A 16193-nucleotide genomic window follows, 5' to 3' on the forward strand; every position below is an offset into this window, starting at 1 on the left:
GTTCCGGATGTATCGCCACACTTCGTATCGTTGTGATTGCGAGGGTCTGTGATAGATGAAGTTCCGAGATTCTGGTTATGTGTTTATGGATGCAATACAGTGGACAAGTTAGTATAGGAGTTGAGTGATATATTAATCCTTGAATCCGTGGACTAGGTTGCATGACCAGAAATTTCGGGAGTTCTTAGGTGGGATCTCAGGTAGTTACTTATAAGACAATCTTCCAACAGATGCATGATGTGAGGTTGGGATTCTACATTCATTGGGTCCGTTTGTTCACGGTCATCTTACAGTGGTTCTCTTTGTGTCTTAAAGAGTCCTTGTAGATTGCTACGACTCGGGGACGCTTCGTATATCGTGTGCACTACCTTGTACATGATGGCTACTATAAGGTCGAGCCCGTGTGATCATATCCACGAAGATATCGGATGGAATCTCTGTCATACGTTTGTTCCGAGCAATCCTAGCTCATACTTGGTTTGCGAGTGGATTTTAATCACATGTTGTGAACAGTTACTTCGAGGAAGCATTCTTATTAATTATTGTTCGAATGCAATTGCTAAGTATTCTTGTTCAGATAATTCTATGTGTTGATTCAGCTTTACCTTGAATGTTAATCTCTGGTCTAACATGTTGTCCGTCTCCAGAATAGCTCCACCAACTCGTCAGAATCCGGGTTGTGAGGGTGTTGATCCACCACCGCCAGTGCTTTCTTTCCCCTTTTGTAAGCTTTTCCATATGTGGCAAGCATGTTGAGGCAATGTTATGGAGTTGAAGTGTGGTTTATCATTTCATGTGCATCTCATGCATCATGCATATCTTGCTTGTTCCTTTTGCTTAGTCTTTGTTCTTGGTGTTGTGCCACCCTAGTGTATGTGGGTGCTTGTCTCTAGTGTTGGTCTTGTGGAGTGTTGTGTGGGTGAAACAAGTGCCCTTCAAAACCCCTAGTTGCACCATGGACCAAATAAACCCCTCTCTCTTTTCTAACTTGAGGCAGAATTTAAGTTTCTGTTTTGGCCCATTAAAAATGTCCAACATCTCTGATAAAACCTTTTAAATATTTGTGGGTGGCAACACTCACCTATTTGAATTATTCTTCCTTTGTTTTTATTTTTAAAACAGGGCAATTTCTATTAAAACCATTTTATTTTGCTTTGCTCAAACATACCCCATCTATTTGTACAAATAGGGGGCTCATTTTGTATTTACAAAAAGTATTTTACCTTGTCATAACCCCTTTCCTTTTCCTAGAATGAATTCTTTTCAAAACTGGTTGTTTTTAAAAGGATAGGCAATTTTTTTTAGAAGCAGAGAGAGATAGTTGGGCAATCTTCCTCTCTCAAGCCCATCTTCTCCTTCCTGGCGCTCACCCATCTCCCCTTTGGTCTTGCGTAGCCCATCTCCCTCTCCTTTCTCCTCCCTGACACAGTTCCTTCTCTTTCCCCCCTTTTTTCAACAGTAGCAGGGATGCGCGAGAGAGCGAGTGCCGCATGGAACCTTCACAGAAGTTGAGGTCGTCAGCCCCGTCGCCTATTAAGCCCCCTCGGCATGTGTGCCTTCCTAGGGTTCCCTCTCCCCGGCGCCACCTCTTTCCCCCTCCTTCGTTCCCCTCTGCAAGGTGAGATCCAAAGAGCAGAGGCTTCAGTAGGTTCAGAGGGACTCAGGCCGTCGTCAGCGCCGTTTCCCCTCGCCCCCAAATAAGTAAAGGGTTGTATCTTAGTCGTTACATTATTGTACCTATGTGCATCTAGGCCAGATATAATGCTTAGCGTTTGCATGTGTGCCTAATTCCAAGCGGCACCAAAGGAGTCGCATCACCTCGCGGTGAAGGGAATACTTCGGTATTTGGTTCACACCCCAACGCTAGGATTATGGTATCCAAAGGGCTCCAAGTTTGACCTCATTGGATCAGACTCGAATTTTGCTGGTGACAGAGTTGATCGCAAGACTACATGAGGCACTTGTCACTTTCTTGGATGATCGCTGGTCTGTTGATCTTCGAAAAAGCCAACCCGCCTCTCACTCTCCATTATTGAAGATGAATACATTGATGCTAGTGTGTGTTGTACACAACTTCTCTGGATGAAGCAAACTCTCAAGGACTACGACATCAACGAGAAGAAAGTACCTCTCTAGTGTGAGAATGAGAGTGCTATCAACATTGCCTACAACCCAGTAGAAAACTTGAAGACAAAGCACATTAAGATACGACATCATTTTCTTCATGAACATGTGTTTAAGGGCGACATTGTCATCTAATCTGTGAAGTAAGAAGAGCAATTGGCTGATATCTTCACGAAGCCTTTGGATGAGAAGAGATTTTGCAAGCTGCGGTGTGAGCTAAATATGTTAGAATCCCCAAATGTCCAGTAAAGGGACACACATTCTAACGCTTACGCATTTAGATAATTGTGATGCACAACACAGAAAGTAACATTGGCATTCAATTCATGAAGACATACACTTCAAGTGTGAATCGATTAACAAATAATATGACTTCAGAGCGCCACGATAATTGAACGTCGTGTGTGGATCAAAAATTGTTATGCGGTGGGGAACGCCACCAACCTCTCATGTAGAAATTTCTTTTATCTTCCCATTTTCATCTATGTTTTCAGAGATTTGAGTTTATCTTTGAATTTGGTGTTTGTCTTTGAACCTCAACGCCACCAACCTCTCATGTAGACATTGCTTTTTCACGCGCTTCAACATTTTCGACTTCACTCAATACTTGAGCGTGAGACATGGACTTTCAACACTTTAGATGGAATAGAATGATGGTAGGGATTGATAGGAGAAGATAAAAATAAGGGTAGTCTCACATCAACTCGGGGGATTGTTAGACCATGGAGACGACTTTCAACGATAATAATGCGAGGAGTAGGGATTGGCAGGCAACTTTTGAGGCACTAGAGCTATAAGTATATGAAAGATCTCCACTGAAACTAAGTGGGTGTGGATCTCACCTACTTTCATCATGAAGAACCCGAGCAATTTGAGGAACACGTAAATGAAATATGCTAGCTAAGTTCTGTACTGATTCCCGCTAGTATATGAAAGTACCTGAACATGAGGTCTCTCGTATATGCACATGGTAATACATCGAATCACAAGTGTGGTAAAAGGATAGTAGCATTGCCCCTTCTCTCTTTTTCTCTCTTTCCCACCTTTTTTCTTATTTTTAATTTTTAATTTTTTACTTTTCTTTCTCCTTTTATTTTTAGACCAATATCATGGACCTCATCCCCACTTTTTGGAGCACTCATCAGTCTCCATCATCCTTTACCATAATGTGACAATGCTCTAACAATACTGATGATCATCACACTTCTATTTACTTACAACTCGATAAAACTGAAAAACTATATGATCACATATGAATGATTTTGGCGGTGTACTAGGGTGTGCAATGATCTAGCATAGCGGAGATATAAAAAATGGAAATCCATGAAAATATCATGCTAGCTATCTTGCGATCATACACAACAATATGACATGGAATGCTCAAGTCAAATGAAAGGTAATGGTGGAAGTTGCATGTAAATATTTCTCAGAATGGTTATGGAAATGTGATACGTCCATTTTGCATCATGTTCTCCTATCGATATTTTCTATGTTTTTTGTCATTTTTCACTTTATGATGCAATCCTATTGCCTTTCCTCTCTTATTTTACAAGATACACACCAAGAGGGAAATTACCGTCAGCTGGAATTTTGGATTGAAAAGGGCTACACAAGAGTTGGATATTTTATGGAACTCCAAATGACATGAAAATTTACAAATATTTATTTTGGAACATAAAAAAATACTAGCAAAGAAAATACCATCACGGGACCCACCAGGAGGCAATGATTCCGGGGCCCGCCCTACCCCTAGGGTGCGCCCTTTGAGCTCATGGGCCCCCAGGAGGCCCCACGTGCACATCTTCTCCTATATGATGTGTTTTGACTTAGAAAAAAAAATCACAATCCATGAATCACGATGAAGCATCGTCGTTTCAAGGCGGAATATGGGTAGGATCACTTTTGCTCTCAAGTGGAGCGATTCCATCGAGGAAATTTCCCTCTAGGAGGGGGAAATCAAAGCCCTCGTCATTAGAAATTCTTCCTCCACCTGCGAGGACCAATATTCATCAACATATTCAGCAGCACCATCTCATCTCAAACCCTAGTTCCTCTGTTGTATTCAATCTTGGTCTCAAAACCTTAGATTGGTACGTGTGGGTTGCTAGTAGTGTTGATTACATCTTGTAGTTGATGCTAGTTGGCTTAATTGGTGGAATATTATGTGTTCGGATCTTTAATCATATTCATTATACCTTGATCTTGAACATGATGATGATTTTTAGGTAGTTACTTTCGTTCTTGAGGATTGGGATAGATCTTGTTATAAGTAATAATGTGAAGTTGGTATTCGTTCGATATTTTGATGATATGTGTGTTGCTTTTCCTTTAGTGGTGTCATGTGAACATCGACTACATGAAACTTCATCGTACTTGGGCCTAAGGGAAAGCATTGGGGAATAATAAGTAGATGATGGGTTGTGAGAGTGACTGAAGCTTAAACCCTAGTTTATGGATTATTCCTTAAAGGACTGATTTGGATCCATATGTTTTGTGCTATGGTTAGATTTATCTTAATTCTTGTTTCGTACTTGCGGATGCTAGCGAGAGGGAGTAATCATAATAGAGTTGTTTATTCAAGTAAGAGAAAAAAACCTAGCACCGATCTACCCACATATCAAATTATCAAAGTACCGAACGCGAAGCAACTAAACATGATGAATGTGACTAGATGACAATTCACGTGTCTCCTCGAGAACTCTTTACTTTCTATAAGAGAACTTTCCGGGTTGTCCTTTGCTGCAAAATGGATTGGGCCACCTTGCTGCACGTTTATTATAGTTGTTACTTGTTACTTATTACAAATAGCCTTACTACAAAACTATTTTTACCGCTACATTTAGTGCTTGCAAAGACTACCTTGCTTGAGACCAGTTGTCATTTCCTTCTGTACTTGTTGGGTTCGACACTCTTACTTTTGAAAAGGACTAAGATTGATCCCCTATACTACTGGGTCATAAATACTCTTTTCAGGTGGCGGTTCCAGGGAGTGAAGCGCCTTTGGTAAGGGAACATTTTTGCTACGTGTTGAAATTTACTGTCAATTATTACTATAGAGATAATCCTTTGAGAGGCTTGTTCGGGGTATATTCACCTCGACCATAAGTTTCAAAATCCGCTACTCAACCAATAAACATTATGAAAATATTTATTATGATACTCCTTCACGTATGTTACCGAAACCTGTAGCTAATCCTTATGTAGGATATAGAACAATATATCCTGATATGCACGTGATCTATGTTGATGAAATTTGTGGATTATTTAAGCTTGCATGTTTATCCGAGGATGGAGTTAAGAAGAAGGTATTCCATTTATATATTGAGGGAAATCAATTTATATGATATAGGCTATTGTATTATGGTCGAACATGTGACTGGAATCGATTGAAGCTCGAATTTCAGTGGAAATTTTATCGTATGCATTTGGGTCATTGTGATTGGAATTATATATATAATTTCTGGGATAGTGAAGGAGAAATTATCTCCCAAGCCTCGGGGAGGCTTAAGTCTATGATACACACATGCCCTAATCCCGAGCTCTCAAGAGAAATAACTATACAATACCTTATGCTCGGCTTTCTCATGATGATCAATCAGTGCTCGATACTTCTTCTACTAGTTCCTTTATGAAGAGCACAATTGAAATCAAACGGGACCTTTTAGAAAGAATCAAGTGCAACTATAAAGATTGGTAAATTGACAGAGTTAAAGGCTTAGGTACAAATCTTGAGTTTGGTTGTGCTAAATAGTTAATGGAAATTGAAGCTTTTCATAAGTTTAGTGCAAAGTATGGACTTGACTCTGAGATAGTAGCCACTTCCTTGAATCATTTTCTACTCGTGTTGATGTCCCTAAGGAGAATTAGTTTAAATTACATCGACCTATATTAAACAAACTTGTGAGGAAACCATTACAACTAAAGACAAAACAATCCTTTATAATGTTGACCTAGTTGTACCCGTTGCTTATATTGAGAAACCACCTTTTTCTGTTAGGATAAGGGAACATGCTAATGTTGCAACCGTGGTTAATAAAAGTAATATCAAAACACATACGCCCTCTGAACAAATAAAAGTCGAACCTAAAATTTCAATGGTTAAATATTTACTAATTTTAATATTGATGGTCATGTCATATATTTCTATGATGAAGCATCTTGTATTGCTAAATAGGATCCTAAAGATAAACATAAATCTCTTGTTGGCATGCATGTTATTTCTATTAAGATTGGAGATCATTGCTATCGTGGATTATTTGATATGGGTGCATGTGTTAGTACCATTCCCTTTACTCTTTCTCAAGAACTTATGCACGATATTGCACATGTTTAGTTAGAAGAATTAATGCTACTATTAAGCTTGCAAATAGAGAGACTATTACACCCCTTGGGATTATTAAAGATGTTGAAGTCTTGTATGGTAAGATCAAATACCCTACTGATTTCCTAGTTCTTGGATCATTACAAGGTAATTTTTGTCCCATTATTGGTAGACCTTTTGTGACTATTGTTAATGCTAAAATGGACCGCAATAGGGAAACAGTTATTGTAAAATTTGGTGATGTGTCTTGTGAATTTGATTTCTCCAAATTTAGAAGACAACCACATGATAAAGAATTGCCTAGTAAATATGATATTACTTGTCTTGCTTCTATTGTTGTGCCCCTACTGATCCTGAGAGCAATATTTGTTGGACCATGAAAATGATTTGCATATAAATGATAGAAAGGAAATAAACGACATGTTCTTCAATCAAGCACCTACCCTTAAACTTTATTTCCCTATTAAAATGTTGGAAGACCGTCTCCCTCCTAAGAGTTATCCTATGTTTGAATTAAAGAAGCAACATTATACATTGAAATATGGTTACCTTGATCACAAGATGATAGATCCTATTATTATTAGTGCTATACATCAACAACATGAAGAAATGAGACTACTTAAAGTTGTGAAAAAGCACCGTGCTGCCATTGGATATACACTCGATGATCTTAAGGGATTAGTCCCACTATATGCCACCAAAAGATTAATATGGTACCAGATGCTAAACCAGCCATTGATCATCAACATCCTCTTAATCCTATGATAAAGGATGTGGTAGGAACTGATAACTAAAGCTTCTCGAGGCACATATAATTTATTGTGTTGTTGATAGTAGATGGGTAAGTCATGTCCATTGTGTCCCTAAGAAAGGAGGCATCAGTGTTATTCCTAATGACAAAAATGAACTTATCCCTCTGTCTATGCACTAGTTATGGGGTACCTAGTGCCCCTAACTATCGCATAGGCGTTAAGAGCATAACCCCTCAAAGGAAACCACCAACCCTAGAAAATAGTCGGAACCATACGCTAGCAAGACCTACACAAGAAGCCTAAGATGGGCCCAAGACATGCCAAGAACCCCCAGCACCTGCCGGGGGCGAAGGCAAAGGCATCCTCAACAAGACCCGGCATGTCGCCTCCCCGGCAAGCGCGGGCCAATCTGTCACCGCTCACCTCATCGCTACACCACTCACTTATCGATGAGGTGTCGAGCTCCCAGATGGCTAAGTGGTTCTCACTAGATACATGGCGATGCGCCGCAAGACATATTACGAACAGTTGACACCCGTCTAGAGGCGTGTCACGACACCAAGCCACGACGAGCTAATAGGTGGCAGGAACTACCCGGGAGCGCACCCCTGCTCGCCACCTAAGGCCGCATTAATGTCACATTGTCTTAAGTGCCAGAGTTAGCTATGATAGGACTGTTAGCTATCTAATCATGTCTGTTTGCCACTGTGGACGCCCCTTGAGCTATAAAAGGAGTCCCAAGGCAACCTAGCAAAGGATTCGGACCCGAGGGGATTAGAACCAAGAATATTTGTACACACGTAATAGCTCTCCGCGACAACCCTTGCCGGGGGAGAACACCATGGGAACTCCGTCTTCCCCAATCAATCCAGCAAAGCATGAGTAGGGTATTATGCTTCACAACGGCCCTAACCTGGGTAAACGCCCCGAGTCTCATCATCGTGCTGCCTCATGGTTTCTACTCTTTGTGCCACACGATCTCCCTGTCGAACCACAAAGGGGCCAAAGGTCCCACATGTGATCGAGTGCACACCTACACTGACATCTTTGGCACACCAGGCAGGGGGCTTCGTTCGTGCAAACCTAAGATTACGAGCAGCATCTTAATGTTTGTTGATTTTTGTTTTCATCATGGATCCCAGGAATAAGACCGGCGATCACGACCATCTTCCTACTTCGAAAGCCATGATTCTTGTTGTTGTGGATGCTCCTGGCGCCGCTGTGGGTACTGGCGATGCATGCAGCGTGGGAGACGCGGTCGGCGCAGGAGGCGCCACCGTCGTGACCCCCATGGCCGAATCTGGACAAAGAACGCCGGCGGCAAGCAGCAGCAACGTCCTGACGAGCCTGGCCCTCGTGCTGCGGGCGGAAGGGACACCCATGCTCCACACTTCCACCGCATCAGTGGCCGCAGCCTCAACGGCGGCGCCCAATCCAAAGCAAGTCGTGATCCACCGGCTGCACCTGTCACAGGCATGGTTGCTGGGTTCGTGCCTCACCGAGAGCAAGAGCAGGCCACAGATCCATGAGCTTAGCCTTCCCCATGTCATACCGCTGAGACGACCAGTGCACGACGACAAGGGCGGGACGCCGCTCCTCTTCATTCCACCAAGAGTCGAGCAACATCACGGTCCGCCTCTCTGCCCATGCTGATCACAGCCTCATAGGCAATGTCGCAAGCTCAGGTGATGTTGAACTTTCCACCAGCGGCTCACAAGATTGGCAAATGGAGGGCCACCATCCGGAGTTTCATTGCTTTCACCGAAGCCAGCAAATCGCAACAAGTAGGACCGTCCCATCATCCACGGACAATAACGACGGCCCGGACCGATGGTCGTGTTGAGGGGGGCACACCAACTGTGGAGTCCCCTCCTCGACAGCAAAACCAAGGGCAGCCACAACAAGGTCCACACACCGACGGGCCCGACGAGGCATCTATGGCCTCTTCCGGCCCGCACGACCAGCGAGACCAGCTGCATGTCCTAGAAGACCGACGGAAGGAGGACGCTCATATCACCATCGAACGACGCTCGGAAACATACCATCAATCTAACAAGCGCAACGGCGTAGAAGCTGGCCACCCCGCACCTAGTGGTGGCGTATGCCTACCTTACGAGGTCAGGTGTCCCACCTTCACTCGCGATCCGCGATAGGTCCGCTGGCTGTCAAGCCGATCTTTCAAGCTTGAATTAACAGAGAACTATGACGGAAAGCTCAACCTGACACGATTCCTGGGCATCTACACGATACCGTTCGAGCTGCTGGAGAAGAGATGAGAAGGTGCTCGCCAATTATTTCCCTTTGGCACTCATTCCAAATGTGAGGTGTGGCTGATGCAGTTCCGAGAGAATTCCATTTCATCATGGGCTAACTTGTGCAACGAGTTAGTTGGTGCCTTCATGGGTGGCCACGAGGAGCCACAATAGCCTAGCGATCTGCAGGTCCTACTGCAGAAGGAGGGGGAGACCATGCGGAAATACATCCAGAGGTTCAGTAGAGTGCAACGCAACATTCCCGAGATACACCCTGCAGCCGTGATTGTTGCGTTTCATTAGAACGTGCGCAACACGAGGATGCGGGCCAAGATGAATGTCAAACTCCCCAAGACTGTTAACGAGTTGTACACGTTGGCAGACAAGTGTGCTCGAGCTGAAGAAGGAAGCTGACTCCCCGGAGAGAAGGCAGGTGTTGGAGTCGACTCTGATGACGATGACGATACCCTTGGATCGAAGGGGAGTAACCAAAAGTGCAACAGGAAGTTCAAGGGCAAGGCAATGTTGGCCATCGAAAGTTCTGATGATCTCAGCGCCGGTAAGAAGGAGAAAGCCAAGACCGTCGGCAAGGGAGCTACCTCATGCGCTGATTGCCGGGAGGCCATCGCGGCAGAGAAAACTGAAATGTCTGACGGACAATATTGCAAGACCCCTCACACCAAGGGCCATCATCTCCAAGAATGTCGCCAAGTTGAGTAGCTGGCTAAGAAGCAAAAAGAAGAGTACGAGAAACGCGACAACGAGAAGGGCCAAGATGGTGCTACTGGGAAGGGTCGCTGTGGTATTGGTGGCCACAACGACAATGCCTCGCAACAAAAGGAAAAGCCTGCCAGAGGCTGTGAGAAGAATAGAGAAGATGACGTGAGTCCTGACGAAGATGATGGAGAGGATTCTAGTGGCAATGAATTCTAGAGGGCGATTGATGCCATGTGTGTTGACGGGGGTGCATCCCGGCACTCCTCTTGCTTCCAGCTAAAGGAGTGGGTGCGCGAAGTTAATGCCATGGAGGGAGCGGTAGAGTCTCGAAGACCGCTCGAATGGCCCTGCTGGGGATATGTACCTGGGTTAGGACCATAGGCCTGACCTACATGCCCTACCTAAGGGCACCTCATTATTAACTTGAAGACTACAAGGAGGGCTCTGACTGGATAGCCATAGCTATTAAGTCACTCGGTAAGAAACCACTTGGTAGATTCCCCCCTTCACTCGACAATCAACTTCCACTCACAAGAACCAAAAGCCAGTCGACGCAAAAGACCAGAAGCCACTCCAGGGAGGCCAACAGGAGAGCATTCGGCTGGTCATCATAAGTAGCATTAATTATGTATGTTATCAATAATGTAGGCCTTTAAACTCCATTGAACCCTTGGTTGCCCGGTATTGATGAGGGGCAGTGCACTCTATATAAGCCGCCCCTCCCCTCTGGCACAAGGGTTCGCCCCCCTATAACACGCATTCCACACTTCAAGAGCTCCCGAGCACTAAGACGTAGGGCTGTTACCTCCCCAAGAGGGGCCTGAAATCATACATCTTGCGTACAAGCTTGCCATAACTAGGGCTCTGCCCTCTCCTTTCGTACCCTACACCTCTCCTATAAGGTCATTCCGACGATAGTTGGTGCCCACTTTGGGGCAGGCGTCTAAGCAGTTTGTTGAAGAGCAAGAAGAGACTGAAAAATTAGCCCATCGGTCTAGTGTGTACCAGTTTGTTGAAGGCCCTCTATACATAAGGAGACCCAACAGTGTGAAATTAAGGTGCATCTATCGGGAGGAAGGACTAAGGCTGTTGGCAGAGATTCACGTAGGCATATGTGGGTCGCACATAGGGTCAAGGGCCCTTGCCAGGAAAACCTTTCTACAGGGTTTCTATCGGCCCACAACCCTTCATGATACACCTGAGGCAGTCAACAAGTGTGAGGACCGCCCATTCCATTCCAAGAACATTCATTAGCCGACACAAGCCCTACAGACGATCGCTTTATCCTGGCCATTCTCGGTCTGGGGGATCGATATTCTGGGGCCCTTACCTCGCGTTGTCGGGTGTTCGTGTTCTTTTACATATAAATCGACAAGTTCACGAAGTGGTCTGAGGTGGAGCCAGTGAGAAAGGTGACCGCGCAGTCAGCTATCAAGTTCATGAAAGGACTAGTGTGCCGCTTTGGAGTACCCAACAGAGTAACCACTGACAACGGCACCCAGTCCACAAGCCGCATATTCATGCAGTACATCCAAAGACTTGGAAGCAAGGTCTCCTTTGCCTTTGTTGCGCACCCAAGGAGAAATAAGCAAGCCGAGAGGATGAATGCCGAAGTGTTACGAGGACTAAGAACAAGAACTTTCGACAGACTGTAAAGATGCGGCAAGTGCTAGATTCATGAGTAGCCGGTGGTTCTTTGGTCCCTCAGAACGACACCAAATTGAGCTACACGCGAGACACCTTTCTCCCTAGTATATGCGGCATAAGCAGTTATCCCCATGGAACTCATATATGGGTCACCTCGAGTGCTTGCCTACGATGAAGTGGAGCAACAGGAGGTGCGACATGATGATGCCATGCTCCTCGAGGAAGATCGTCTCCACGCTGTTGTGCCTGCTGCATGCTACCAACAAGCCGTGCGCTGCTATCATAGCCGCAGGGTCCATGCCCAGAGCTTTAAGGAAGGCGACCTTGTCCTTAGGCGCGTTCAGTCTGCCAAGGGTTCCAACAAGCTGACGCGAAAGTGGGAAGGCCCTTACCAGGTAGTACAATTCACCAGATCTAGTGCAGCCCGTCTCGAGACCAAAGATGGCAGCAAAGTGCTTAACTCATGGAATATTGAGCATCTTCGTAAGTTCTACCCGTAAGGCGCAGTTGCTTTGCCGCAATTGCATGTAACCCTTTCTACAAAGCCAGGCGTAGACCATGTGCATAAATAAAGCTAGGCATTGCATCATATCATCATTTGCATGTGCATTATGCATTTCCTTGTGTTATGATGTCACTACTTCCCTAGTGAGTAGTGACATCATAACACAGGAGTTCCGACATGATGATGCCATGCTCCTCGAGGAAGATCGTCTCTGGGCTGCTGTACCTGCTGCACGGTACCAACAGGCCCTGCGCTGCTGCCACAGCCGCAGGTTCCACACCCAGAGCTTTGAGGAAGGCGACCTTATCCTTAGGCGCGTTCAGTCCGCCAAGGGTTCCAACAAGTTGACGCCAAAGTGGGAAGGCCCTTACCGGGTAGTACAAGTCATGAGACCTGGCGCATCCCGTCTCGAGACTAAAGATGGCATCAAAGTGCTTAACTCATGGAACATTGAGCATCTTCGTAAGTTCTAGCAATAAGGCGCAGTTGCTTTGCCGCAATTGCATGTAACCCTTTGTACAAAGCCAGGCGTAGACCATGTGCATAAATAAAGCTAGGCATTGCATCATATCATCATCTGCATGTGCATTATTCATTTACTTGTGTTATGATGTCACTACTTCCCTAGTTTACCAATTATCAAGAGTGGTTGATGGACTTGTGGTCCTTGTTATTGCGTCTCCCCTCTCTCCAAGAGGATGGGGCCTCTCTTTTGCTTTGTATGTTTGACCTCTAGGTAAACAGGAGATAATGGAAAGGCAAGGATGATGAACCATCACACCTTCAAAGGGGCCTCCCCTAAAGAGGTAAGTTTAAACTACCTTACCTTAAGCTCGGTTAAGTTCTTTTCCTTGAGGAAATCCTTGCGGATCCTTTTTGATTGTGTAAAATGGAACTCTCTGCATGACACGAACCCTTGTCGGGATGATCCGTACTTCATCTCATGTCGCTTATTAGACTTGGGAAGGACCACGCTGACACCAACAAGGAGCCTTGTTGGGGGACAGTGCTCGTCTATTGCCATGGGGCTTGCTCCCCCTTCGACACTTGTGTCTTGCACCAACCCGGAAGGAGTCCTCCACGGCAAGAGCATACATACAACATATTGCAAATAGAAGGGCGGAGGGAGAGTACTCAATAAAGATGAATGGCGCTCATCTTATTCATTCTTCAGTACAAAACGGATAAAATAAATTACATTTACACTAGTAAAAATTTAGCAAGAGCCTACAACCTTTTGATTTATAAAAAGATGAGTGCCCCGTAATGCCTTTCTTGTCTCTCTTTCTTTAGAGATTGGATGAAGAAAGGGAGGAGGGTGCCTCCCTGCCAGGACCGGAAGGACTCCTCCCCGCCAGGAGAAGAACGGCCCTGCATCGAGGATGGGCGGACGAAGCTGGTAGGGAAGAAGTGGGCATAAGACAGGTGCAGATGATGGCGCTGCCGAGGCCGGCTGTTGATCATGGTGCTGCCGACTATCACGACGAGTCGGAGTTGTGGCCCCCGTCAATGGGGCACCAAAGGTCACCGCCATCATAGCCTCCATCATCTCCATCACTCGCGCAGGCGCCTCCGTCGACGTTGAGCCCCTCGACACAACCAAGGAAGACGACATGCTCTTCAGGACCCCTCACAGAGAGCATGGTCGTTCCTAGTGGCCAAAGGCAGGGAATCCCCCTATCCTTGAGAAGAACATGCAGGAGAAAGTATCCCACCCGTGTGCGCAAAATATGGCGCCATGGGCGGGGGACTCTACCGCAATACCCAGAGAATCGCCGCTGCATCCACCCGCAGGCAACCGGGTACCTTGCGATAATTTTTCTCCATCACCCGGAAGGAGGGGCATAGGAGCCACTTCCCCTGTAGTTTATAAATCTCCATCTCCCTGGCAAAAGGTCGAGGGAGGCGCAAACAACCGCAGGGAGGACCGCACATCCTGGCAACAAACTCCAACACCATACCTTTGGTATGCCCTGGCAATGGGAGCGAGGGCGTCGGAGGAGGGGGTCGGACACGACACTCCGTCCCCTTCAACCACGGGCTCCTCGGTGACCCCGGGCCCTTCCATCTCCCCCGGCACGAGAACTGGTGCCGCCATCCATCGCCATAACTGAAGCAACTACATGATCCCGAAGGGAGGCTTTCGCTGCCCCCACAGAAGATGGAGGATGCCCTCGCCCCCCCGCCATAGCCAAAAACCGAAGCCACCTCAAAGTACGAGAAGAGAAGAGAAAGCCAGGCAAACCTAGGTTGGAGGAGAGAAGGATGGATGAGAACCGTCTACCGCACCCCTCCCGTATTTATACGGAGGGTGTGGGGGGCTGGCTCTCCTACGCTCCAAATATCGTCGCCCGTCTCCACCTATGTGGTTTCCCACTGATACGTCTCCATCGTATCTACTTTTCCAAACTCTTTTGCCCTTCTTTTGGACTCTAATTTGCATGATTTGAATGGAACTAACCCGGACTAACGATATTTTCAGCAGAATTGCCATGGTGTTGTTTTTACGCAGAAATTAAAGTTCTCGGAATGACCTGGAAATTTACGAATTTTTTTTGTGGAATGTATAAAAAATACTGGCGCAAGAATCAACGGAGGAAGTGGAGCATGGAGCCCACAAGCCCACCAGGCATGGGCCCCCCTGGCCGCGCCTGCCAGGCTTGTGGGTCCCACGTTGCTCCACCGCCTCCAATCTCTGGTCTATTTAGCCTCTTTCGTCCAGAAAAAAATCAAGGAGAAGAGTTCATCGCGTTTTACGATACGGAGGCGCCGCAACCTCCTGTTCTTCCTGTGGAGGGCAGATGTGGAGTCCGTTCTAGGCTCCGGGGAGGGGAGATCGTCGCCATCCTCATCACGAACCTTCCTTCATCGCCAATTCCATGATGCTCTTCACCGTTCGTGAGTAATCTCATCGTAGGCTTGCTGGACAGTGATGGGTTGGATGAGATCTATCATGTAATCGAGTTAGTTTTGACGGGGATTGATCCCTAATATGCACTATGTTCTGAGATTGATGTTGCTACTACTTTGCCATGCTTAATGCTTGTCACTAGGGCCCGAGTGCCATGATTTCAGATCTGAACCTATTATGTTGTCGCCAATATATGTGTGTTCTTGATCCTATCTTGCAAGTTGTAGTCACCTACTATGTTTTATGACCCGGCAATCCCGGAGTGACAATAGCCGGAACCCCAAGGACCCCAAGTTCGAGCATGCGAGTCGCCAAGCGATGTGTTCTTACGCGCTACCAGATTTATGAAGACTTTTATTACTTGGTGGAGAACGCAGGCCTCACCTCCTTCGTTGAAAATAAGTGTCCGCAATACCTCCTCCTCACCAATACTTTCGTGCAAAGCTTTAAGTTCTATACAAGGAAGAATCCTCCTATGGTTGAGTTCAAATTATATGATATCCCCCAGCGCATGTCACTCCAGGATTTTTGCAATGTTTGCAAATTGCCTTTTATTGGGGAAATTCATGAACCTCGTCCACGGGACTTGGAGGCTTTCATCGATACAATTGCTGTAGGAGAGGAGAGAGGAGTGTCTTACGCTAGAGCTGCTAGCATACATTTTCCCGTGCTACGGTACATCTCATTATTTGTGGGAAAATGTTTGATTGGCCGTGGGAAAGCTGGGTCCCTTAGCTCCCCAGATCTTGCGGTCTTGCGCGAAGCCCTTTATAATGAAAAAACTTATAGCTTGGGTGCTATAGTAGCTCAATGGTTGAACTCGAACCGTTCTAAAGTCGTTGTATACGGAGGTATCTATGCTACCCGTATTGCCAGACACTTTGAGATACCTATTAGACTGGACGAGGAAGAAGAGATTCTTCTTCCCGAGAGATATCTGGATTATGATAGCATGGTTCGCCAT

Source organism: Hordeum vulgare, chromosome 6H, assembly GCF_904849725.1.
Source record: "Hordeum vulgare subsp. vulgare chromosome 6H, MorexV3_pseudomolecules_assembly, whole genome shotgun sequence".
NCBI classification, from domain to species: domain Eukaryota; kingdom Viridiplantae; phylum Streptophyta; class Magnoliopsida; order Poales; family Poaceae; genus Hordeum; species Hordeum vulgare.